The following is a 24,943-nucleotide window of genomic DNA, read 5'->3' on the forward strand; positions in this document are numbered from 1 at the left end:
TGTAAGAAAGAAAGAAAAACTGTTGTATCCCATTTCCTTGAACATTCATGGAAATTTCAATAAAATAATAAAAAATTGTTAATCTTCATAAAGAAAAAGGGTAAGAATGCAGAACATTGAATATTAATATTTTCAACCACGATTTGGAAGCTGGGGGCGTGCGGGATGAAAGAAAGAAAGAAATAATGTTGTATCACATTTCCTTGAACATTCATGGAAATTTCAATAAAATAATAAAAAGATTGTTAGTCTGCATAAAGAAAAAGTGTAAGACTGCAGAAGATAGAATATTAATGTTGTCAAACATGATTTGGAAGCCTGGGGGGTGGGGGATAAAAGAAAGTAAGAAAAACTGTTGTATCCAATTTCCTTGAACATTCATGGAAATTTTAATAAAATAATAAAAAGATTGTTAATCTGCATAAAGTAAAAGTGTAAGAATGCACAAGATTGAATATTACTGTTGCCAACCATGATTTGGAAGGTGGGAGGTGGTGGGGGATAAAAGAAAGAAAGAAAAACTGTTGTATTCCATTTCCTTGAACATTCATGGAAATTTCAATAAAATAATAAAAAGATTGTTTATCTGCATAAAGAAAAAGTGTAAGAATGCCGAAGATTGAATATTAATGTTGTCAACCACGATTTGGAAGCTGGGGGCATGGGGGATAAAAGAAAGAAAGAAAAAATGTTGTATCCCATTTCCTTGGACTTTCATGGACATTTCAATAAAATAATAAATAGAATGTTATTTACATAAAGAAAAAGTGTAAGAATACAGAAGATTGAATATAAATGTTGTCAACCATGATTTGGAAGGTGGTGGGTGGTGGGGAATAAAGGAAAGAAAGAAAAACTGTTGTATACCATTTCCTTGAACATTCATGGAAATTTCAATAAAATATTAAAAAGATTGGTAATCTGCATAAAGAAAAAGAGTAAGAATGCAGAAGATAGAATATTAATGTTGTCAACCATGATTTGGAAGCTTGGGGAGTGGGGGATAAAAGAAAGAAAGAGAAAATGTTGTATCCCATTTCCTTGAACATTCATGAAATTTCAATAAAATAATGACAAGATTGTTAAATGCATAAAGAAAAAGAGTATGAAGGCAGAAGATAGAATATTGTGTTGTCAACCATGATTTGGAAGCTGGGGGGGGGTGGGGGATGAAAGAAAGAAAGAAAAACTGTTGTATCCCATTTCCTTGAACATTCATGGAAATTTCAAAAAAATAATAAAAGATTGTTAATCTGCATAAAGAAAAAGAGTAAGAATGCAGGAGATAGAATGTTCATGTTGTCAACCATGATTTGGAAGCTGGCGGGGGTGGGGGATAAAAGAAAGAAAGAAAAACTGTTGTATCCCATTTAATGAACATTCATGGAAATTTCAATACAATAATAAAAAGATTGTTAATCTGCATAAAGAAAAATAGTAAGAATGCAGAAGATAGAATATTAATGTTGTCAACCATGTTTTAGAAGCTGGGGGGTTGTGGGGGATAAAAGAAAGAAAGAAAAACTGTTGTATCCCATTTCCTTGAACATTCATGGAAATTTCAATAAAATAAGAGAAAGATTGTTAATCTGCATAAAGTAAAAGTGTAAGAATGCAGAAGATTTAATATTAATGTTGTCAACCATGATTAGGAAGATGGCGGGGGTGCTGGATAAAAGAAAGAAAGAAAAACTGTTGTATCCCATTTCCTTGAACATTCAAGGCAATTTTAATAAAATAATAAAAAGATTGTTAATCTGCATAAAGTACAAGTGTAAGAATGCAGAAGATTGAATATTACTGTTGCCAACCATGATTTGGAAGGTGGGATGTGGTGGGGGATAAAAGAAAGAAAGAAAAACTGTTGTATTCCATTTCCTTGAACATTCATGGAAATTTCATTAAAATAATAAAAAGATTGTTCATCTGCATAAAGAAAAAGTGTAAGAATGCCGAAGATTGAATATTAATGTTGTCAACCATGAATTGGAAGGTGGGGGGTGGTGGGGGATAAAAGAAAGAAAGAAAAAGTGTTGTATCCCATTTCCTTGAACATTCATGGAAATTTCAAAAAAATAATAAAAGATTGTTAATCTGCATAAAGAAAAAGAGTAAGAATGCAGGAGATAGAATGTTCATGTTGTCAACCATGATTTGGAAGCTGGCGGGGGTGGGGGATAAAAGAAAGAAAGAAAAACTGTTGTATCCCATTTCCTTGAACATTCATGGAAATTTCAATACAATAATAAAAAGATTGTTAATCTGCATAAAGAAAAAGTGTAAGAATGCAGAAGATAGACGATTAGTGTTGTGAACCATGATTTGGAAGCTTGGGGGGTGGGGGATAATAGAAAGAAAGAAAAACTCTTGTGTCACATTTCCATGAACATTCATTGAAATTTCAAGAAAATAATAAAGAGATTCTTAATCTGCATAGAGAAAAAGAGTAAGAATGCAGAAGATAGAATATTAATGTTGTCAACCATGATTTGGAAGCTTGGGGGTGTGGGGGATAAAAGAATGAAAGAAAAACTGTTGTATTCCATTTCCTTGAACATTGATGGAAAGTTCAATAAAATAATAAAAAGATTGTTAATCTGTATAAACAAAAAGGGTAAGAATGCAGAAGATAGAATATTAATGTAGTCAACCATGATTTGTAAACTAGGGGGGAGTGGGGGATAAAAGAAAGAAAGAAAAACAGTTGTATACCATTTCCTTGAACATTCTTGGAAACTTCAATAAAATAATAAAAAGATTGGTAATCTGCATAAAGAAAAAGAGTAAGAACGCAGAACATAGATTATTAATGTTGTCAACCATGATTTGGAAGCTTGGAGCGTGGGGGATAAAAGAAAGAAAGAGAAATTGTTGTATCCCATTTCCTTGAACATTCATGAAATTTCAATAAAATAATGACAAGATTGTGAATCTGGATAAAGAAAAAGAGTATGAAGGCAGAAGATAGAATATTATGTTTTCAACCATGATTTGGAAGCTGGGGGGTGTGGGGGATGAAAGAAAGAAAGAAAAACTGTTGTATCACATTTCCTTGAACATTCATTGAAATTTCAATAAAATAATTAATAGATTGTTAATCTGCATAAAGAAAAAGTGTAAGAATGCAGAAGATAGAATATTAATCTTGTCAAGCATGATTTGGAAGCTTGTGGTTGGGGGATAAAAGAAAGAAAGAGAAATTGTTGTATCCCAATTCCTTGAACATTCATAAAATTTCAATAAAATAATAAAAAGATTGTTAATCTGCATAAAGTAAAAGTGTAAGAATGCAGAAGATTGAATATTACTGTTGCCAAACATGATTTGGAAGGTGGGAGGTGGTGGGGGATAAAAGAAAGAAAGAAAAACTGTTGTATTCCATTTCCTTGAACATTCATGGAAATTTCATTAAAATAATAAAAAGATTGTTCATCTGCATAAAGAAAAAGTGTAAGAATGCCGAAGATTGAATATTAATGTTGTCAACCACGATTTGGAAGCTGGGGGCGTGGGGGATAAAAGAAAGAAAGAAAAAATGTTGTATCCCATTTCCTTGGACATTCATGGAAATTTCAATAAAATAATAAATAGATTGTTATTTACATAAAGAAAAAGTGTAAGATTACAGAAGATTGAATATTAATGTTGTCAACCATGATTTGGAATGTGGGGGGTGGTGGGGGATAAAAGAAAGAAAGAAAAACTGTTGTATACCATTTCCTTGAACATTCATGGAAATTTCAATAAAATAATAAAACGATTGGTAATCTGCATAAAGAAAAAGAGTAAGAATTCAGAAGATAGAATATTAATGTTGTCAACCATGATTTGGAAGATTGGGGAGTGGGGGATGAAAGAAAGAAAGAAAAACTGTTGTATCCCATTTCCTTGAACATTCATGGAAATTTCAAAAAAATAATAAAAAATTGTTAATCAGCATAAAGAAAAAGTGTAAGAATGCAGGACATTGAATATTAATATTGTCAACCACGATTTGGAAGCTGGGGGCGTGGGGGATGAAAAAAAGAAAGAAATAATGTTGTATCACATTTCCTTGAACATTCATGGAAATTTCAATAAAATAATAAAAAGATTGTTAGTCTGCATAATGAAAAAGTGTAAGAATGCAGAAGATAGAATATTAATGTTGTCAACCATGATTTGGAAGCTGGCGGGGGTGGGGGATAAAAGAAAGAAAGAAAAACTGTTGTATCCCATTTCCTTGAACATTCATGGAAATTTCAATACAATAATAATGAGATTCTTAATCTGCATAGAGAAAAAGAGTAAGAATGCAGAAGATAGAATATTAATGTTGTCAACCATGATTTGGAAGCTTGGGGGGGTGGGGGATAAAAGAATGAAAGAAAAACTGTTGTATTCCATTTCCTTGAACATTGATGGAAAGTTCAATAAAATAATAAATAGATTGGTAATCTGCATAAAGAAAAAGAGTAAGAATGCAGGAGATAGAATGTTAATGTTGTCAACCATGATTTGGAAGCTGGCGGGGGTGGGGGATAAAAGAAAGAAAGAAAAACTTTTTATCCCATTTCCTTGAACATTCATGGAAATTTCAATACAATAATAAAAAGATTGTTAATCTGCATAAACAAAAAGGGTAAGAATGCAGAAGATAGAATATTAATGTTGTCAACCGTGATTTGTAAACTGGGGGGGAGTGGGGGATAAAAGAAAGAAAGAAAAACAGTTGTATCCCATTTCCTTGAACATTCATGAAATTTCAATAAAATAATGACAAGATTGTGAATCTGGATAAAGAAAAAGAGTATGAAGGCAGAAGATAGAATATTATGTTGTCAACAATGATTTGGAAGCTGGGGGGTGTGGTGGATGAAAGAAAGAAAGAAAAACTGTTGTATCCCATTTCCTAGAACATTCATTGAAATTTCAATAAAATAATAAATAGATTGTTAATCTGCATAAAGAAAAAGTGTAAGAATGCAGAAAATAGAATATTAATCTTGTCAAGCATGATTTGGAAGCTTGTGGTTGGGGGATAAAAGAAAGAAAGAGAAATTGTTGTATCCCAATTTCTTGAACATTCATAAAATTTCAATAAAATAATAAAAAGATTGTTAATCTGCATAGAGAAAAAGAGTAAGAATGTAGAAGATAGAATATTAATGTTTTCAACCATGATATGGAAGCTGGGGGGTTGGGGGATGATAGAATGAAAGAAAAAGTGTCGTATCCCATTTCCTTGAACATTCATGGAAATTTCAATAAAATAACAAAAAGATTGTTAACCTGCCGAAAGAAAGAGTTAGAATGCAGAAGATAGAATATTAATGTTGGCAACCATGATTTGGAAGCTGGGGGGTATGGGGGATAAAAGAAAGAAAGAAAAACTGTTGTATCCCATTTCCTTGAACATTCATGGAAATTTCAATAAAATAATAAATAGATTGTTAATCTGCATAAAGAAAAAGTGTAAGAATGCAGATGATAGAATATTAATCTTGTCAACCATGATTTGGAAGCTTGGGGGGTGGGGGATTAAAGAAAGAAAGAGAAATTGTTGTATCCCAATTCCTTGAACATTCATGAAATTTCAATAAAATAATGACAAGATTGTTAATCTGCATAAAGAAAAAGAATATGAAGGCAGAAGATAGAATATTATGTTGTCAAACATGATTTGGAAGCGGGGAGTGGGTGGGGGAGGAAAGAAAGAAAGAAAAACTGTTGTATCCCATTTCTTTGAACATTCATGGAAATTTCAATAAAATAATAAAAGATTCTTAATCTGCATAAAGAAAAAGAGTACGAATGCAGAAGATTGAATATTAATGTTGTCTACCATGATTTGGAAGATGGCGGGGGTTCTGGATAAAAGAAAGAAAGAAAAACTGTTGTATCCCATTTCCTTGAACATTCATGGAAATTTCAATAAAATAATAAAAAGATTGTTAATCTGCATAAAGAAAAAGAGTAAGAATGCAGAAGATAGAATATTAATGTTATCAACCATGATATGGAAGCTGGGGCCGCTGGAGGATAAAAGAAAGAAAGAAAAACTGTTGTATCCCATTTACTTGAACATTCATGGAAATTTCAATAAAATAATAAAAAGATTGTTAATCTGCATAGAGAAAAAGTGTAAGAATGCAGAAGATAGAATATTAATGTTGTCAACCATGATTGGGAAGCTGGGGGGTGTTGGGGGATAAAAGAAAGAAAGAAAAACTGTTGTATCCCATTTCCTTGAACTTTCATGGAAATTTCTATAAAATAATAAAAGATTGTTAATCTGCATAAAGAAAAAGAGTAAGAATGCAGAAGATGGAATATTAACGTTGTCAACCATGATTTGGAAGCTGGGGGGGTAGGGGGATGAAAGAAAGAAAGAAAAACTGTTGTATACCATTTCCTTGAACATTCATGTAAATTTCAATAAAATAATAAAAAATTGTTAATCTGCATAAAGAAAAAGTGTAAGAATGCAGAACATTGAATATTAATATTGTCAACCACGATTTGGAAGCTGGGGGCGTGGGGGATGAAAGAAAGAAAGAAATAATGTTGTATCACATTTCCTTGAACATTCATGGAAATTTCAATAAAATAATAAAATGATTGTTAGTCTGCATAAAGAAAAAGTGTAAGAATGCAGAAGATAGAATATTAATGTTGTCAACCATGATTTGGAAGCTGGGGGGGGTGGGGGATAAAAGAAAGTAAGAAAAACTGTTGTATCCCATTTCCTTGAACATTCATGGAAATTTCAATAAAATAATAAAAAGATAGTTAATCTGCATAAAGAAAAAGAGTAAGAATGCAGAAGATAGAATATTAATGTTGTCAACCATGAATTAGAAGCTGCGGGCAAGTGGGGGATAAAAGAAAGAAAGAAAAACTGTTGTATCCAATTTCCTTGAACATTCATGGAAATTTTAATAAAATAATAAAAAGATTGTTAATCTGCATAAAGTAAAAGTGTAAGAATGCAGAAGATTGAATATTACTGTTGCCAACCATGATTTGGAAGGTGGGGGGTGGTGGGGGATAAAAGAAAGAAAGAAAAACTGTTGTATTCCATTTCCTTGAACATTCATGGAAATTTCATTAAAATAAAAAAGATTGTTCATCTGCATAAAGAAAAAGTGTAAGAATGCCGAAGATTGAATATTAATGTTGTCAACCACGCTTTGGAAGCTGGGGGCGTGGGGGATAAAAGAAAGAAAGAAAAAATGTTGTATCCCATTTCCTTGGACATTCATGGAAATTTCAATAAAATAATAAATAGATTGTTATTTACATAAAGAAAAAGTGTAAGATTACAGAAGATTGAATATTAATGTTGTCAACCATGATTTGGAAGGTGGGGGGTTGTGGGGGATAAAAGAAAGAAAGAGAAAATGTTGTATCCCTTTTCCTTGAACATTCATGAAATTTCAATAAAATAATGACAAGATTGTTAAATGCATAAAGAAAACGAGTATGAAGGCAGAAGATACAATATTATGTTGTCAACCATGATTTGGAAGCTGGGGGGGTGGGGGATGAAAGAAAGAAAGAAAAACTGTTGTATCCCATTTCCTTGAACATTCATGGAAATTTCAATACAATAATAAAAAGACTGTTAATCTGCATAAAGAAAAAGTGTAAGAATGCAGAAGATAGACGATTAGTGTTGTGAACCATGATTTGGAAGCTTGTTGGGTGGGGGATAAAAGAAAGAAAGAAAAACTCTGGTGTCACATTTCTATGAACATTCATTGAAATTTCAATAAAATAATAAAGAGATTCTTAATCTGCATAGAGAAAAAGAGTAAGAATGCAGAAGATAGAATATTAATGTTGTCAACCATGATTTGGAAGCTTGGGGGTGTGGGGGATAAAAGAATGAAAGAAAAACTGTTGTATTCCATTTCCTTGAACATTGATGGAAAGTTCAATAAAATAATAAAAAGATTGGTAATCTTCATAAAGAAAAAGAGTAAGAATGCAGGAGATAGAATGTTAATGTTGTCAACCATGATTTGGAAGCTGGCGGGGGTGGGGGATAAAAGAAAGAAAGAAAAACTTTTTTATCCCATTTCCTTGAACATTCATGGAAAGTTCAATAAAATAATAAAAAGATTGGTAATCTGCATAAAGAAAAAGGGTAAGAACGCAGAACATAGATTATTAATGTTCTCAACCATGATTTGGAAGCTTGGAGCGTGGGGGATAAAAGAAAGAAAGAGAAATTGTTGTATCCCATTTCCTGGAACATTCATGAAATTTCAATAAAATAATGACAAGATTGTGAATCTGGATAAAGAAAAAGAGTATGAAGGCAGAAGATAGAATATTATGTTGTCAACCATGATTTGGAAGCTGGGGGGTGTGGGGGATGAAAGAAAGAAAGAAAAACTGTTGTATCCCATTTCCTTGAACATTCATTGAAATTTCAATAAAATAATAAATAGATTGTTAATCTGCATAAAGAAAAAGGGTAAGAATGCAGAAGATAGAATATTAATCTTGTCACGCATGATTTGGAAGCTGGGGGTGTAGGGGGATGAAAGAAAGAAAGAAAAACTGTCGTATCCCATTTCCTTGAACATTCATGGAAATTTCAATAAAATAATAAAAAATTGTTAATCTGCATAAAGAAAAAGTGTAAGAATGCAGGACATTGAATATTAATATTGTCAACCACGATTTGGAAGCTGGGGGCGTGGGAGATGAAAAAAAGAAAGAAATAATGTTGTATCACATTTCCTTGAACATTCATGGAAATTTCAATAAAATAATAAAAAGATTGTTAGTCTGCATAAAGAAAAAGTGTAAGAATGCAGAAGATAGAATATTAATGTTGTCAACCATGATTTGGAAGCTGGCGGGGGTGGGGGATAAAAGAAAGAAAGAAAAACTGTTGTATCCCATTTCCTTGAACATTCATGGAAAATTCAATACAATAATAAAAAATTGTTAATCTGCATAAAGAAAAAGTGTAAGAATGCAGAAGATAGACGATTAGTGTTGTGAAACATGATTTGGAAGCTTGGGGGGTGGGGGATAAAAGAAAGAAAGAAAAACTCTTGTGTCACATTTCTATGAACATTCATTGAAATTTCAATACAATAATAAAAAGATTGTTAATCTGCATAAACAAAAAGGGTAAGAATGCAGAAGATAGAATATTAATGTTGTCAACCGTGATTTGTAAACTGGGGGGGAGTGGGGGATAAAAGAAAGAAGGAAAACAGTTGTATACCATTTCCTTGAACATTGATGGAAAGTTCAATAAAATAATAAAACGATTGTTAATCTGCATAAAGAAAAAGAGTAAGAACGCAGAACATAGATTATTAATGTTGTCAACCATGATTTGGAAGCTTGGAGCGTGGGGGATAAAAGAAAGAAAGAGAAATTGTTGTATCCCATTTCCTTGAACATTCATGAAATTTCAATAAAATAATGACAAGATTGTGAATCTGGATAAAGAAAAAGATTATGAAGGCAGAAGATAGAATATTATGTTGTCAACCATGATTTGGAAGCTGGTGGGTGTGGGGGATGAAAGAAAGAAAGAAAAACTGTTGTATCCCATTTCCTTGAACATTCATTGAAATTTCAATAAAATAATAAATAGATTGTTAATCTGCATAAAGAAAAAGTGTAAGAATGCAGAAGATAGAATATTAATCTTGTCAAGCATGATTTGGAAGCTTGTGGTTGGGGGATAAAAGAAAGAAAGAGAAATTGTTGTATCCCAATTCCTTGAACATTCATAAAATTTCAATAAAATAATAAAAAGATTGTTAATCTGCATAAAGAAAAAGAGTAAGAATGTAGAAGATAGAATATTAATGTTTTCAACCATGATTTCGAAGCTGGGGGGTTGGGGGATGATAGAAAGAAAGAAAAAGTGTCGTATCCCATTTCCTTGAACATTCATGGAAATTTCAATAAAATAACAAAAAGATTGTTAACCTGCGTAAAGAAAGAGTTAGAATGCAGAAGATAGAATATTAATGTTGGCAACCATGATTTGGAAGCTGGGGGGTATGGGGCATAAAAGAAAGAAAGAAAAACTGTTGTATCCCATTTCCTTGAACATTCATGGAAATTTCAATAAAATAATAAATAGATTGTTAATCTGCATAAAGAAAAAGTGAAAGAATGCAGAAGATAGAATATTAATCTTGTCAACCATGATTTGGAAGCTTGGGGTATGGGGCATAAAAGAAAGAAAGAAAAACTGTTGTATTCCATTTCCTTGAACATTCATGGAAATTTCATTAAAATAAAAAAGATTGTTCATCTGCATAAAGAAAAAGTGTAAGAATGCCGAAGATTGAATATTAATGTTGTCAACCACGCTTTGGAAGCTGGGGGCGTGGGGGATAAAAGAAAGAAAGAAAAAATGTTGTATCCCATTTCCTTGGACATTCATGGAAATTTCAATAAAATAATAAATAGATTGTTATTTACATAAAGAAAAAGTGTAAGATTACAGAAGATTGAATATTAATGTTGTCAACCATGATTTGGAAGGTGGGGGGTTGTGGGGGATAAAAGAAAGAAAGAGAAAATGTTGTATCCCATTTCCTTGAACATTCATGAAATTTCAATAAAATAATGACAAGATTGTTAAATGCATAAAGAAAACGAGTATGAAGGCAGAAGATACAATATTATGTTGTCAACCATGATTTGGAAGCTGGGGGGGTGGGGGATGAAAGAAAGAAAGAAAAACTGTTGTATCCCATTTCCTTGAACATTCATGGAAATTTCAAAAAAATAATAAAAGATTGTTAATCTGCATAAAGAAAAAGAGTAAGAATGCAGGAGATAGAATGTTCATGTTGTCAACCATGATTTGGAAGCTGGCGGGGGTGGGGGATAAAAGAAAGAAAGAAAAACTGTTGTATCCCATTTCCTTGAACATTCATGGAAATTTCAATACAATAATAAAAAGATTGTTAATCTGCATAAAGAAAAAGTGTAAGAATGCAGAAGATAGACGATTAGTGTTGTGAACCATGATTTGGAAGCTTGGGGGGTGGGGGATAAAAGAAAGAAAGAAAAACTCTGGTGTCACATTTCTATGAACATTCATTGAAATTTCAATAAAATAATAAAGAGATTCTTAATCTGCATAGAGAAAAAGAGTAAGAATGCAGAAGATAGAATATTAATGTTGTCAACCATGATTTGGAAGCTTGGGGGTGTGGGGGATAAAGGAATGAAAGAAAAACTGTTGTATTCCATTTCCTTGAACATTGATGGAAAGTTCAATAAAATAATAAAAAGATTGGTAATCTGCATAAAGAAAAAGAGTAAGAATGCAGAAGATGGAATATTAATGTTGTCAACCATGATTTGGAAGCTGGGGGGGTAGGGGGATGAAAGAAAGAAAGAAAAACTGTTGTATCCCATTTCCTTGAACTTTCATGGAAATTTCAATAAAATAATAAAAGATTGTTAATCTGCATAAAGAAAAAGTGTAAGAATGCAGAAGATGGAATATTAATGTTGTCAACCATGATTTGGAAGCTGGGGGGGTAGGGGGATGAAAGAAAGAAAGAAAAACTGTTGTATCCCATTTCCTTGAACTTTCATGGAAATTTCAATAAAATAATAAAAGATTGTTAATCTGCATAAAGAAAAATTGTAAGAATGCAGAAGATAGAATATTAATCTTGTCAACCATGATTTGGAAGCTTGGGGGGTGGGGGATAAAAGAAAGAAAGAGAAATTGTTGTATCCCAATTCCTTGAACATTCATGAAATTTCAATAAAATAATGACAAGATTGTTAATCTGCATAAAGAAAAAGAGTAAGAATGCAGAAGATAGAATATTAATGTCGTCAACCATGATTTGGAAGCTGGGGCCGCTGGAGGATAAAAGAAAGAAAGAAAAACTGTTGTATCCCATTTACTTGAACATTCATGGAAATTTCAATAAAATAATAAAAAGATTGTTAATCTGCATAGAGAAAAAGAGTAAGAATGCAGAAGATAGAATATTAATGTTTTCAACCATGATTGGGAAGCTCGGGGGGTAGGGGGATGAAAGAAAGAAAGACAAACTGTTATATACCATTTCCTTGAACACTCATGGAAATTCAATTAAAATAATAAAAAATTGTTAATCTGCATAAAGAAAAAGTATAAGAATGCTGAACATTGAATATTAATATTGTCAACCACGATTTGGAAGCTGGGGGCGTGGGGGATGAAAGAAAGAAAGAAATAATGTTGTATCACATTTCCTTGAACATTCATGGAAATTTCAATAAAATAATAAAAAGATTGTTAGTCTGCATAAAGAAAAAGTGTAAGAATGCAGAAGATAGAATATTAATGTTGTCAACCATGATTTGGAAGCTGGGGGGGTTGGGGATAAAAGAAAGTAAGAAAAACTGTTGTATCCCATTTCCTTGAACATTCATGGAAATTTCAATAAAATAATAAAAAGATAGTTAATCTGCATAAAGAAAAAGAGTAAAAATGCAGAAGATAGAATATTAATGTTGTCAACCATGAATTAGAAGCTGCGGGCAAGTGGGGGATAAAAGAAAGAAAGAAAAACAGTTGTATCAAATTTCCTTGAACATTCATGGAAATTTTAATAAAATAATAAAAAGATTGTTAATCTGCATAAAGTAAAAGTGTAAGAATGCAGAAGATTGAATATTACTGTTGCCAACCATGATTTGGAAGGTGGGAGGTGGTGGGGGATAAAAGAAAGAAAGAAAAACTGTTGTATTCCATTTCCTTGAACATTCATGGAAATTTCATTAAAATAATAAAAAGATTGTTCATCTGCATAAAGAAAAAGTGTAAGAATGCCGAAGATTGAATATTAATGTTGTCAACCACGATTTGGAAGCTGGGGGCGTGGGGGATAAAAGAAAGAAAGAAAAAATGTTGTATCCCATTTCCTTGGACATTCATGGAAATTTCAATAAAATAATAAATAGATTGTTATTTACATAAAGAAAAAGTGTAAGATTACAGAAGATTGAATATTAATGTTGTCAACCATGATTTGGAATGTGGGGGGTGGTGGGGGATAAAAGAAAGAAAGAAAAACTGTTGTATACCATTTCCTTGAACATTCATGGAAATTTCAATAAAATAATAAAACGATTGGTAATCTGCATAAAGAAAAAGAGTAAGAATGCAGAAGATAGAATATTAATGTTGTCAACCATGATTTGGAAGCTTGGGGAGTAGGGGATGAAAGAAAGAAAGAAAAATTGTTGTATCCCATTTCCTTGAACATTCATGGAAATTTCAAAAAAATAATAAAAGATTGTTAATCTGCATAAAGAAAAAGGGTAAGAATGCAGAAGATAGAATATTAATCTTGTCAAGCATGATTTGGAAGCTGGGGGTGTAGGAGGTTGAAAGAAAGAAAGAAAAACTGTTGTATCCCATTTCCTTGAACATTCATGGAAATTTCAATAAAATAATAAAAAATAGTTAATCAGCATAAAGAAAAAGTGTAAGAATGCAGGACATTGAATATTAATATTGTCAACCACGATTTGGAAGCTGGGGGCGTGGGGGATGAAAAAAAGAAAGAAATAATGTTGTATCACATTTCCTTGAACATTCATGGAAATTTCAATAAAATAATAAAAAGATTGTTAGTCTGCATAATGAAAAAGTGTAAGAATGCAGAAGATAGAATATTAATGTTGTCAACCATGATTTGGAAGCTGGCGGGGGTGGGGGATAAAAGAAAGAAAGAAAAACTGTTGTATCCCATTTCCTTGAACATTCATGGAAATTTCAATACAATAATAAAAAGATTGTTAATCTGCATAAAGAAAAAGTGTAAGAATGCAGAAGATAGACGATTAGTGTTGTGAAACATGATTTGGATGCTTGGGGGGTGGGGGATAAAAGAAAGAAAGAAAAACTCTTGTGTCACATTTTTATGAACATTCATTGAAATTTCAATAAAATAATAATGAGATTCTTAATCTGCATAGAGAAAAAGAGTAAGAATGCAGAAGATAGAATATTAATGTTGTCAACCATGATTTGGAAGCTTGGGGGGGTGGGGGATAAAAGAATGAAAGAAAAACTGTTGTATTCCATTTCCTTGAACATTGATGGAAAGTTCAATAAAATAATAAAAAGATTGGTAATCTGCATAAAGAAAAAGAGTAAGAATGCAGGAGATAGAATGTTAATGTTGTCAACCATGATTTGGAAGCTGGCGGGGGTGGGGGATAAAAGAAAGAAAGAAAAACTTTTTTATCCCATTTCCTTGAACATTCATGGAAATTTCAATACAATAATAAAAAGATTGTTAATCTGCATAAACAAAAAGGGTAAGAATGCAGAAGATAGAATATTAATGTTGTCAACCGTGATTTGTAAACTGGGGGGGAGTGGGGGATAAAAGAAAGAAAGAAAAACAGTTGTATCCCATTTCCTTGAACATTCATGAAATTTCAATAAAATAATGACAAGATTGTGAATCTGGATAAAGAAAAAGAGTATGAAGGCAGAAGATAGAATATTATGTTGTCAACCATGATTTGGAAGCTGGGGGGTGTGGTGGATGAAAGAAAGAAAGAAAAACTGTTGTATCCCATTTCCTTGAACATTCATTGAAATTTCAATAAAATAATAAATAGATTGTTAATCTGCATAAAGAAAAAGTGTAAGAATGCAGAAAATAGTATATTAATCTTGTCAAGCATGATTTGGAAGCTTGTGGTTGGGGGATAAAAGAAAGAAAGAGAAATTGTTGTATCCCAATTCCTTGAACATTCATGAAATTTCAATAAAATAATGACAAGATTGTTAATCTGCATAAAGAAAAAGAATATGAAGGCAGAAGATAGAATATTATGTTGTCAAACATGATTTGGAAGCGGGGGGTGGGTGGGGGAGGAAAGAAAGAAAGAAAAACTGTTGTATCCCATTTCTTTGAACATTCATGGAAATTTCAATAAAATAATAAAAGATTCTTAATCTGCATAAAGAAAAAGAGTAAGAATGCAGAAGATTGAATATTAATGTTGTCAACCATGATTTGGAAGATGGCGGGGGTTCTGGACAAAAGAAAGAAAGAAAAACTGTTGTGTCCCATTTCCTTGAACATTCATGGAAATTTCAATAAAATAATAAAAAGATTGTTAATCTGCATAAAGAAAAAGAGTAAGAATGCAGAAGATAGAATATTAATGTTGTCAACCATGATTTGGAAGCTGGGGCCGCAGGAGGATAAAAGAAAGAAAGAAAAACTGTTGTATCCCATTTACTTGAACATTCATGGAAATTTCAATAAAATAATAAAAAGATTGTTAATCTGCATAGAGAAAAAGAGTAAGAATGCAGAAGATAGAATATTAATGTTGTCAACCATGATTGGGAAGCTGGCTGGTGTTGGGGGATAAAAGAAAGAAAGAAAAACTGTTGTATCCCATTTCCTTGAACTTTCATGGAAATTTCTATAAAATAATAAAAGATTGTTAATCTGCATAAAGAAAAAGAGTAAGAATGCAGAAGATAGAATATTAATGTTGTCAACCATGATTTGGAAGCTGGCGGGGGTGGGGGATAAAAGAAAGTAAGAAAACCTGTTGTATCCCATTTCCTTGAACATTCATGGAAATTTCAATAAAATAATAAAAAGATAGTTAATCTGCATAAAGAAAAAGAGTAAGAATGCAGAAGATAGAATATTAATGTTGTCAACCATGAATTAGAAGCTGCGGGCAAGTGGGGGATAAAAGAAAGAAAGAAAAACTGTTGTATCCAATTTCCTTGAACATTCATGGAAATTTTAATAAAATAATAAAAAGATTGTTAATCTGCATAAAGTAAAAGAGTAAGAATGCAGAAGATTGAATATTACTGTTGCCAACCATGATTTGGAAGGTGGGAGGTGGTGGGGGATAAAAGAAAGAAAGAAAAACTGTTGTATTCCATTTCCTTGAACATTCATGGAAATTTCATTAAAATAAAAAAGATTGTTCATCTGCATAAAGAAAAAGTGTAAGAATGCCGAAGATTGAATATTAATGTTGTCAACCACGCTTTGGAAGCTGGGGGCGTGGGGGATAAAAGAAAGAAAGAAAAAATGTTGTATCCCATTTCCTTGGACATTCATGGAAATTTCAATAAAATAATAAATAGATTGTTATTTACATAAAGAAAAAGTGTAAGATTACAGAAGATTGAATATTAATGTTGTCAACCATGATTTGGAAGGTGGGGGGTGGTGGGGGATAAAAGAAAGAAATAATGTTGTATCACATTTCCTTGAACATTCATGGAAATTTCAATAAAATAATAAAAAATTGTTAATCTGCATAAAGAAAAAGTGTAAGAATGCAGGACATTGAATATTAATATTGTCAACAACGATTTGGAAGCTGGGGGCGTGGGGGATGAAAAAAAGAAAGAAATAATGTTGTATCACATTTCCTTGAACATTCATGGAAATTTCAATAAAATAATAAAAAGATTGTTAGTCTGCATAAAGAAAAAGTGTAAGAATGCAGAAGATAGAATATTAATGTTGTCAACCATGATTTGGAAGCTGGCGGGGCTGGGGGATAAAAGAAAGAAAGAAAAACTGTTGTATCCCATTTCCTTGAACATTCATGGAAATTTCAATACAATAATAAAAAGATTGTTAATCTGCATAAAGAAAAAGTGTAAGAATGCAGAAGATAGACGATTAGTGTTGTGAACCATGATTTGGAAGCTTGGGGGGTGGGGGATAAAAGAAAGAAAGAAAAACTCTTGTGTCACATTTCTATGAACATTCATTGAAATTTCAATAAAATAATAAAGAGATTCTTAATCTGCATAGAGAAAAAGAGTAAGAATGCAGAAGATAGAATATTAATGTTGTCAACCATGATTTGGAAGCTTGGGGGGGTGGGGGATAAAAGAATGAAAGAAAAACTGTTGTATTCCATTTCCTTGAACATTGATGGAAAGTTCAATAAAATAATAAAAAGATTGGTAATCTGCATAAAGAAAAAGAGTAAGAATGCAGGAGATAGAATGTTAATGTTGTCAACCATGATTTGGAAGCTGGCGGGGGTGGGGGATAAAAGAAAGAAAGAAAAACTTTTTTATCCCATTTCCTTGAACATTCATGGAAATTTCAATACAATAATAAAAAGATCGTTAATCTGCATAAACAAAAAGGGTAAGAATGCAGAAGATAGAATATTAATGTTGTCAACCGTGATTTGTAAACTGGGGGGGAGTGGGGGATAAAAGAAAGAAAGGAAAACAGTTGTATACCATTTCCTTGAACATTCATGGAAAGTTCAATAAAATAATAAAAAGATTGGTAATCTGCATAAAGAAAAAGAGTAAGAACGTAGAACATAGATTATTAATGTTGTCAACCATGATTTGGAAGCTTGGAACGTGGGGGATAAAAGAAAGAAAGAGAAATTGTTGTATCCCATTTCCTTGAACATTCATGAAATTTCAATAAAATAATGTCAAGATTGTGAATCTGGATAAAGAAAAAGAGTATGAAGGCAGAAGATAGAATATTATGTTGTCAACCATGATTTGGAAGCTGGGGGGTGTGGGGGATGAAAGAAAGAAAGAAAAACTGTTGTATCCCATTTCTTTGAACATTCATTGAAATTTCAATAAAATAATAAATAGATTGTTAATCTGCAAAAAGAAAAAGTGTAAGAATGCAGAAGATAGAATATTAATCTTGTCAAGCATGATTTGGAAGCTTGGGGTTGGGGGATAAAAGAAAGAAAGAGAAATTGTTGTATCCCAATTCCTTGAACATTCATAAAATTTCAATAAAATAATAAAAAGATTGTTAATCTGCATAAAGAAAAAGAGTAAGAATGTAGAAGATAGAATATTAATCTTTTCAACCATGATTTGGAAGCTGGGGGGTTGGGGGATGATAGAAAGAAAGAAAAAGTGTCGTATCCCATTTCCTTGAACATTCATGGAAATTTCAATAAAATAACAAAAAGATTGTTTACCTGCGTAAAGAAAGAGTTAGAATGCAGAAGATAGAATATTAATGTTGGCAACCATGATTTGGAAGCTGGGGGGTATGGGGGATAAAAGAAAGAAAGAAAAACTGTTGTATCCCATTTCCTTGAACATTCATGGAAATTTCAATAAAATAATAAATAGATTGTTAATCTGCATAAAGAAAAAGTGTAAGAATGCAGAAGATAGAATATTAATCTTGTCAACCATGATTTGGAAGCTTGGGGGGTGGGGGATAAAAGAAAAAAAGAGAAATTTTTATATCCCAATTCCTTGAACATTCATGAAATTTCAATAAAATAATGACAAGATTGTTAATCTGCATAAAGAAAAAGAATATGAAGGCAGAAGATAGAATATTATGTGGTCAAACATGATTTGGAAGCTGGGGGTGGTTGGGGGATGAAAGAAAGAAAGAAAAACTGTTGTATCCCATTTCTTTGAACATTCATGGAAATTTCAATAAAATAATAAAAGATTCTTAATCTGCATAAAGAAAAAGTGTAAGAATGCAGAAGATTGAATATTAATGTTGTCAACCATGATTTGGAAGAAGGCGGGGGTTCTGGACAAAAGAAAGAAAGAAAAACTGTTGTATCCCATTTCCTTGAACATTCATGGAAATTTCAATAAAATAATAAAAAGATTGTTAATCTGCATAAAGAAAAAGAGTAAGAATGCAGAAGATAGAATATTAATGTTGTCAACCATGATTTGGAAGCTGGGGCCGCTGGAGGATAAAAGAAAGAAAGAAAAACTGTTGTATCCCATTTACTTGAACATTCATGGAAATTTCAATAAAATAATAAAAAGATTGTTAATCTGCATAGAGAAAAAGAGTAAGAATGCAGAAGATAGAATATTAATGTTGTCAACCATGATTGGGAAGCTGGGGGGTGTTGGGGGATAAAAGAAAGAAAGAAAAACTGTTGTATCCCATTTCCTTGAACTTTCATGGAAATTTCTATAAAATAATAAAAGATTGTTAATCTGCATAAAGAAAAAGAGTAAGAATGCAGAAGATGGAATATTAATGTTGTCAACCATGATTTGGAAGCTGGGGGGGTAGGGGGATGAAAGAAAGAAAGAAAAACTGTTGTATACCATTTCCTTGATCATTCATGTAAATTTCAATAAAATAATAAAAAATTGTTAATCTGCATAAAGAAAAAGTGTAAGAATGCAGAACATTGAATATTAATATTGTCAACCACGATTTGGAAGCTGGGGGCGTGGGGGATGAAAGAAAGAAAGAAATAATGTTGTATCACATTTCCTTGAACATTCATGGAAATTTCAATAAAATAATAAAATGATTGTTAGTCTGCATAAAGAAAAAGTGTGAGAATGCAGAAGATAGAATATTAATGTTGTCAACCATGATTTGGAAGCTGGCGGGGGTGGGGGATAAAAGAAAGTAAGAAAACCTGTTGTATCCCATTTCCTTGAACATTCATGGAAATTTCAATAAAATAATAAAAAGATAGTTAATCTGCATAAAGAAAAAGAGTAAGAATGCAGAAGATAGAATATTAATGTTGTCAACCATGAATTAGAAGCTGCGGGCAAGTGGGGGATAAAAGAAAGAAAGAAAAACTGTTGTATCCAATTTCCTTGAACATTCATGGAAATTTTAATAAAATAATAAAAAGATTCTTAATCTGCATAAAGTAAAAGAGTAAGAATGCAGAAGATTGAATATTACTGTTGCCAACCATGATTTGGAAGGTGGGAGGTGGTGGGGGATAAAAGAAAGAAAGAAAAACTGTTGTATTCCATTTCCTTGAACATTCATGGAAATTTCATTAAAATAAAAAAGGTTGTTCATCTGCATAAAGAAAAAGTGTAAGAATGCCGAAGATTGAATATTAATGTTGTCAACCACGCTTTGGAAGCTGGGGGCGTGGGGGATAAAAGAAAGAAAGAAAAAATGTTGTATCCCATTTCCTTGGACATTCATGGAAATTTCAATAAAATAATAAATAGATTGTTATTTACATAAAGAAAAAGTGTAAGATTACAGAAGATTGAATATTAATGTTGTCAACCATGATTTGGAAGGTGGGGGGTTGTGGGGGATAAAAGAAAGAAAGAGAAAATGTTGTATCCCTTTTCCTTGAACATTCATGAAATTTCAATAAAATAATGAGAAGATTGTTAAATGCATAAAGAAAACGAGTATGAAGGCAGAAGATACAATATTATGTTGTCAACCATGATTTGGAAGCTGGGTGGGTGGGGGATGAAAGAAAGAAAGAAAAACTGTTGTATCCCATTTCCTTGAACATTCATGGAAATTTCAAAAAAATAATAAAAGATTGTTAATCTGCATAAAGAAAAAGAGTAAGAATGCAGGAGATAGAATGTTCATGTTGTCAACCATGATTTGGAAGCTGGCGGGGGTGGGGGATAAAAGAAAGAAAGAAAAACTGTTGTATCCCATTTCCTTGAACATTCATGGAAATTTCAATACAATAATAAAAAGATTGTTAATCTGCATAAAGAAAAAGTGTAAGAATGCAGAACATAGACGATTAGTGTTGTGAACCATGATTTGGAAGCTTGGGGGGTGGGGGATAAAAGAAAGAAAGAAAAACTCTGGTGTCACATTTCTATGAACATTCATTGAAATTTCAATAAAATAATAAAGAGATTCTTAATCTGCATAGAGAAAAAGAGTAAGAATGCAGAAGGTAGAATGTTAATGTTGTCAACCATGATTTGGAAGCTGGCGGGGGTGGGGGATAAAAGAAAGAAAGAAAAACTTTTTTATCCCATTTCCTTGAACATTCATGGAAATTTCAATACAATAATAAAAAGATTGTTAATCTGCATAAACAAAAAGGGTAAGAATGCAGAAGATAGAATATTAATGTTGTCAACCGTGATTTGTAAACTGGGGGGGAGTGGGGGATAAAAGAAAGAAAGGAAAACAGTTGTATACCATTTCCTTGAACATTCATGGAAAGTTCAATAAAATAATAAAAAGATTGGTAATCTGCATAAAGAAAAAGAGTAAGAACGCAGAACATAGATTATTAATGTTCTCAACCATGATTTGGAAGCTTGGAGCGTGAGGGATAAAAGAAAGAAAGAGAAATTGTTGTATCCCATTTCCTGGAACATTCATGAAATTTCAATAAAATAATGACAAGATTGTGAATCTGCATAAAGAAAAAGAATATGAAGGCAGAAGATAGAATATTACGTTGTCAAACATGATTTGGAAGCTGGGGGTGGGTGGGGGATGAAAGAAAGAAAGAAAAACTGTTGTATCCTATTTCCTTGAACATTCATGGAAATTTCAATAAAATAATAAAAAGATTGTAAATCTGCATGAAGAAAAAGATTAAGAATGCAGAAGATTGAATGTTAATGTTGTCAACAACGATTGGGAATCTGGGGGGTTGTGCGGGATAAAAGAAAGAAAGAAAAACTGTTGTATCCCATTTCCTTGAATATTCATGGAAATTTCAATAAAATAATAAAAAGATTGTTAATCTGCATAGAGAAAAAGAGTAAGAATGCAGAAGATAGAATATTAATGTTGTCAACCATGATTGGGAAGCTGGGGGGTGTTGGGGGATAAAAGAAAGAAAGAAAAACTGTTGTATCCCATTTCCTTGAACTTTCATGGAAATTTCAATAAAATAATAAAAGATTGTTAATCTGCATAAAGAAAAAGAGTAAGAATGCAGAAGATGGAATATTAATGTTGTCAACCATGATTTGGAAGCTGGGGGGGTAGGGGGATGAAAGAAAGAAAGAAAAACTGTTGAATCCCATTTCCTTGAACATTCATGGAAATTTCAATAAAATAATAAAAAATTGTTAATCTGCATAAAGAAAAAGTGTAAGAATGCAGGACATTGAATATTAATATTGTCAACAACGATTTGGAAGCTGGGGGCGTGGGGGATGAAAAAAAGAAAGAAATAATGTTGTATCACATTTCCTTGAACATTCATGGAAATTTCAATAAAATAATAAAAAGATTGTTAGTCTGCATAAAGAAAAAGTGTAAGAATGCAGAAGATAGAATATTAATGTTGTCAACCATGATTTGGAAGCTGGCGGGGCTGGGGGATAAAAGAAAGAAAGAAAAACTGTTGTATCCCATTTCCTTGAACATTCATGGAAATTTCAATACAATAATAAAAAGATTGTTAATCTGCATAAAGAAAAAGTGTAAGAATGCAGAAGATAGACGATTAGTGTTGTGAACCATGATTTGGAAGCTTGGGGGGTGGGGGATAAAAGAATGAAAGAAAAACTGTTGTATTCCATTTCCTTGAACATTGATGGAAAGTTCAATAAAATAATAAAAAGATTGGTAATCTGCATAAAGAAAAAGAGTAAGAATGCAGGAGATAGAATGTTAATGTTGTCAACCATGATTTGGAAGCTGGCGGGGGTGGGGGATAAAAGAAAGAAAGAAAAACTTTTTTATCCCATTTCCTTGAACATTCATGGAAATTTCAATACAATAATAAAAAGATCGTTAATCTGCATAAACAAAAAGGGTAAGAATGCAGAAGATAGAATATTAATGTTGTCAACCGTGATTTGTAAACTGGGGGGGAGTGGGGGATAAAAGAAAGAAAGGAAAACAGTTGTATACCATTTCCTTGAACATTCATGGAAAGTTCAATAAAATAATAAAAAGATTGGTAATCTGCATAAAGAAAAAGAGTAAGAACGTAGAACATAGATTATTAATGTTGTCAACCATGATTTGGAAGCTTGGAACGTGGGGGATAAAAGAAAGAAAGAGAAATTGTTGTATCCCATTTCCTTGAACATTCATGAAATTTCAATAAAATAATGTCAAGATTGTGAATCTGGATAAAGAAAAAGAGTATGAAGGCAGAAGATAGAATATTATGTTGTCAACCATGATTTGGAAGCTGGGGGGTGTGGGGGATGAAAGAAAGAAAGAAAAACTGTTGTATCCCATTTCTTTGAACATTCATTGAAATTTCAATAAAATAATAAATAGATTGTTAATCTGCAAAAAGAAAAAGTGTAAGAATGCAGAAAATAGAATATTAATCTTGTCAAGCATGATTTGGAAGCTTGGGGTTGGGGGATAAAAGAAAGAAAGAGAAATTGTTGTATCCCAATTCCTTGAACATTCATAAAATTTCAATAAAATAATAAAAAGATTGTTAATCTGCATATAGAAAAAGAGTAAGAATGTAGAAGATAGAATATTAATCTTTTCAACCATGATTTGGAAGCTGGGGGGTTGGGGGATGATAGAAAGAAAGAAAAAGTGTCGTATCCCATTTCCTTGAACATTCATGGAAATTTCAATAAAATAACAAAAAGATTGTTTACCTGCGTAAAGAAAGAGTTAGAATGCAGAAGATAGAATATTAATGTTGGCAACCATGATTTGGAAGCTGGGGGGTATGGGGGATAAAAGAAAGAAAGAAAAACTGTTGTATCCCATTTCCTTGAACATTCATGGAAATTTCAATAAAATAATAAATAGATTGTTAATCTGCATAAAGAAAAAGTGTAAGAATGCAGAAGATAGAATATTAATCTTGTCAACCATGATTTGGAAGCTTGGGGGGTGGGGGTTAAAAGAAAAAAAGAGAAATTTTTATATCCCAATTCCTTGAACATTCATGAAATTTCAATAAAATAATGACAAGATTGTTAATCTGCATAAAGAAAAAGAATATGAAGGCAGAAGATAGAATATTATGTGGTCAAACATGATTTGGAAGCTGGGGGTGGTTGGGGGATGAAAGAAAGAAAGAAAAACTGTTGTATCCCATTTCTTTGAACATTCATGGAAATTTCAATAAAATAATAAAAGATTCTTAATCTGCATAAAGAAAAAGTGTAAGAATGCAGAAGATTGAATATTAATGTTGTCAACCATGATTTGGAAGATGGCGGGGGTTCTGGACAAAAGAAAGAAAGAAAAACTGTTGTATCCCATTTCCTTGAACATTCATGGAAATTTCAATAAAATAATAAAAAGATTGTTAATCTGCATAAAGAAAAAGAGTAAGAATGCAGAAGATAGAATATTAATGTTGTCAACCATGATTTGGAAGCTGGGGCCGCTGGAGGATAAAAGAAAGAAAGAAAAACTGTTGTATCCCATTTACTTGAACATTCATGGAAATTTCAATAAAATAATAAAAAGATTGTTAATCTGCATAGAGAAAAAGAGTAAGAATGCAGAAGATAGAATATTAATGTTGTCAACCATGATTGGGAAGCTGGGGGGTGTTGGGGGATAAAAGAAAGAAAGAAAAACTGTTGTATCCCATTTCCTTGAACTTTCATGGAAATTTCTATAAAATAATAAAAGATTGTTAATCTGCATAAAGAAAAAGAGTAAGAATGCAGAAGATGGAATATTAATGTTGTCAACCATGATTTGGAAGCTGGGGGGGTAGGGGGATGAAAGAAAGAAAGAAAAACTGTTGTATACCATTTCCTTGATCATTCATGTAAATTTCAATAAAATAATAAAAAATTGTTAATCTGCATAAAGAAAAAGTGTAAGAATGCAGAACATTGAATATTAATATTGTCAACCACGATTTGGAAGCTGGGGGCGTGGGGGATGAAAGAAAGAAAGAAATAATGTTGTATCACATTTCCTTGAACATTCATGGAAATTTCAATAAAATAATAAAATGATTGTTAGTCTGCATAAAGAAAAAGTGTGAGAATGCAGAAGATAGAATATTAATGTTGTCAACCATGATTTGGAAGCTGGCGGGGGTGGGGGATAAAAGAAAGTAAGAAAACCTGTTGTATCCCATTTCCTTGAACATTCATGGAAATTTCAATAAAATAATAAAAAGATAGTTAATCTGCATAAAGAAAAAGAGTAAGAATGCAGAAGATAGAATATTAATGTTGTCAACCATGAATTAGAAGCTGCGGGCAAGTGGGGGATAAAAGAAAGAAAGAAAAACTGTTGTATCC

Source organism: Cynocephalus volans, chromosome 4, assembly GCF_027409185.1.
Source record: "Cynocephalus volans isolate mCynVol1 chromosome 4, mCynVol1.pri, whole genome shotgun sequence".
Classification (NCBI taxonomy): domain Eukaryota; kingdom Metazoa; phylum Chordata; class Mammalia; order Dermoptera; family Cynocephalidae; genus Cynocephalus; species Cynocephalus volans.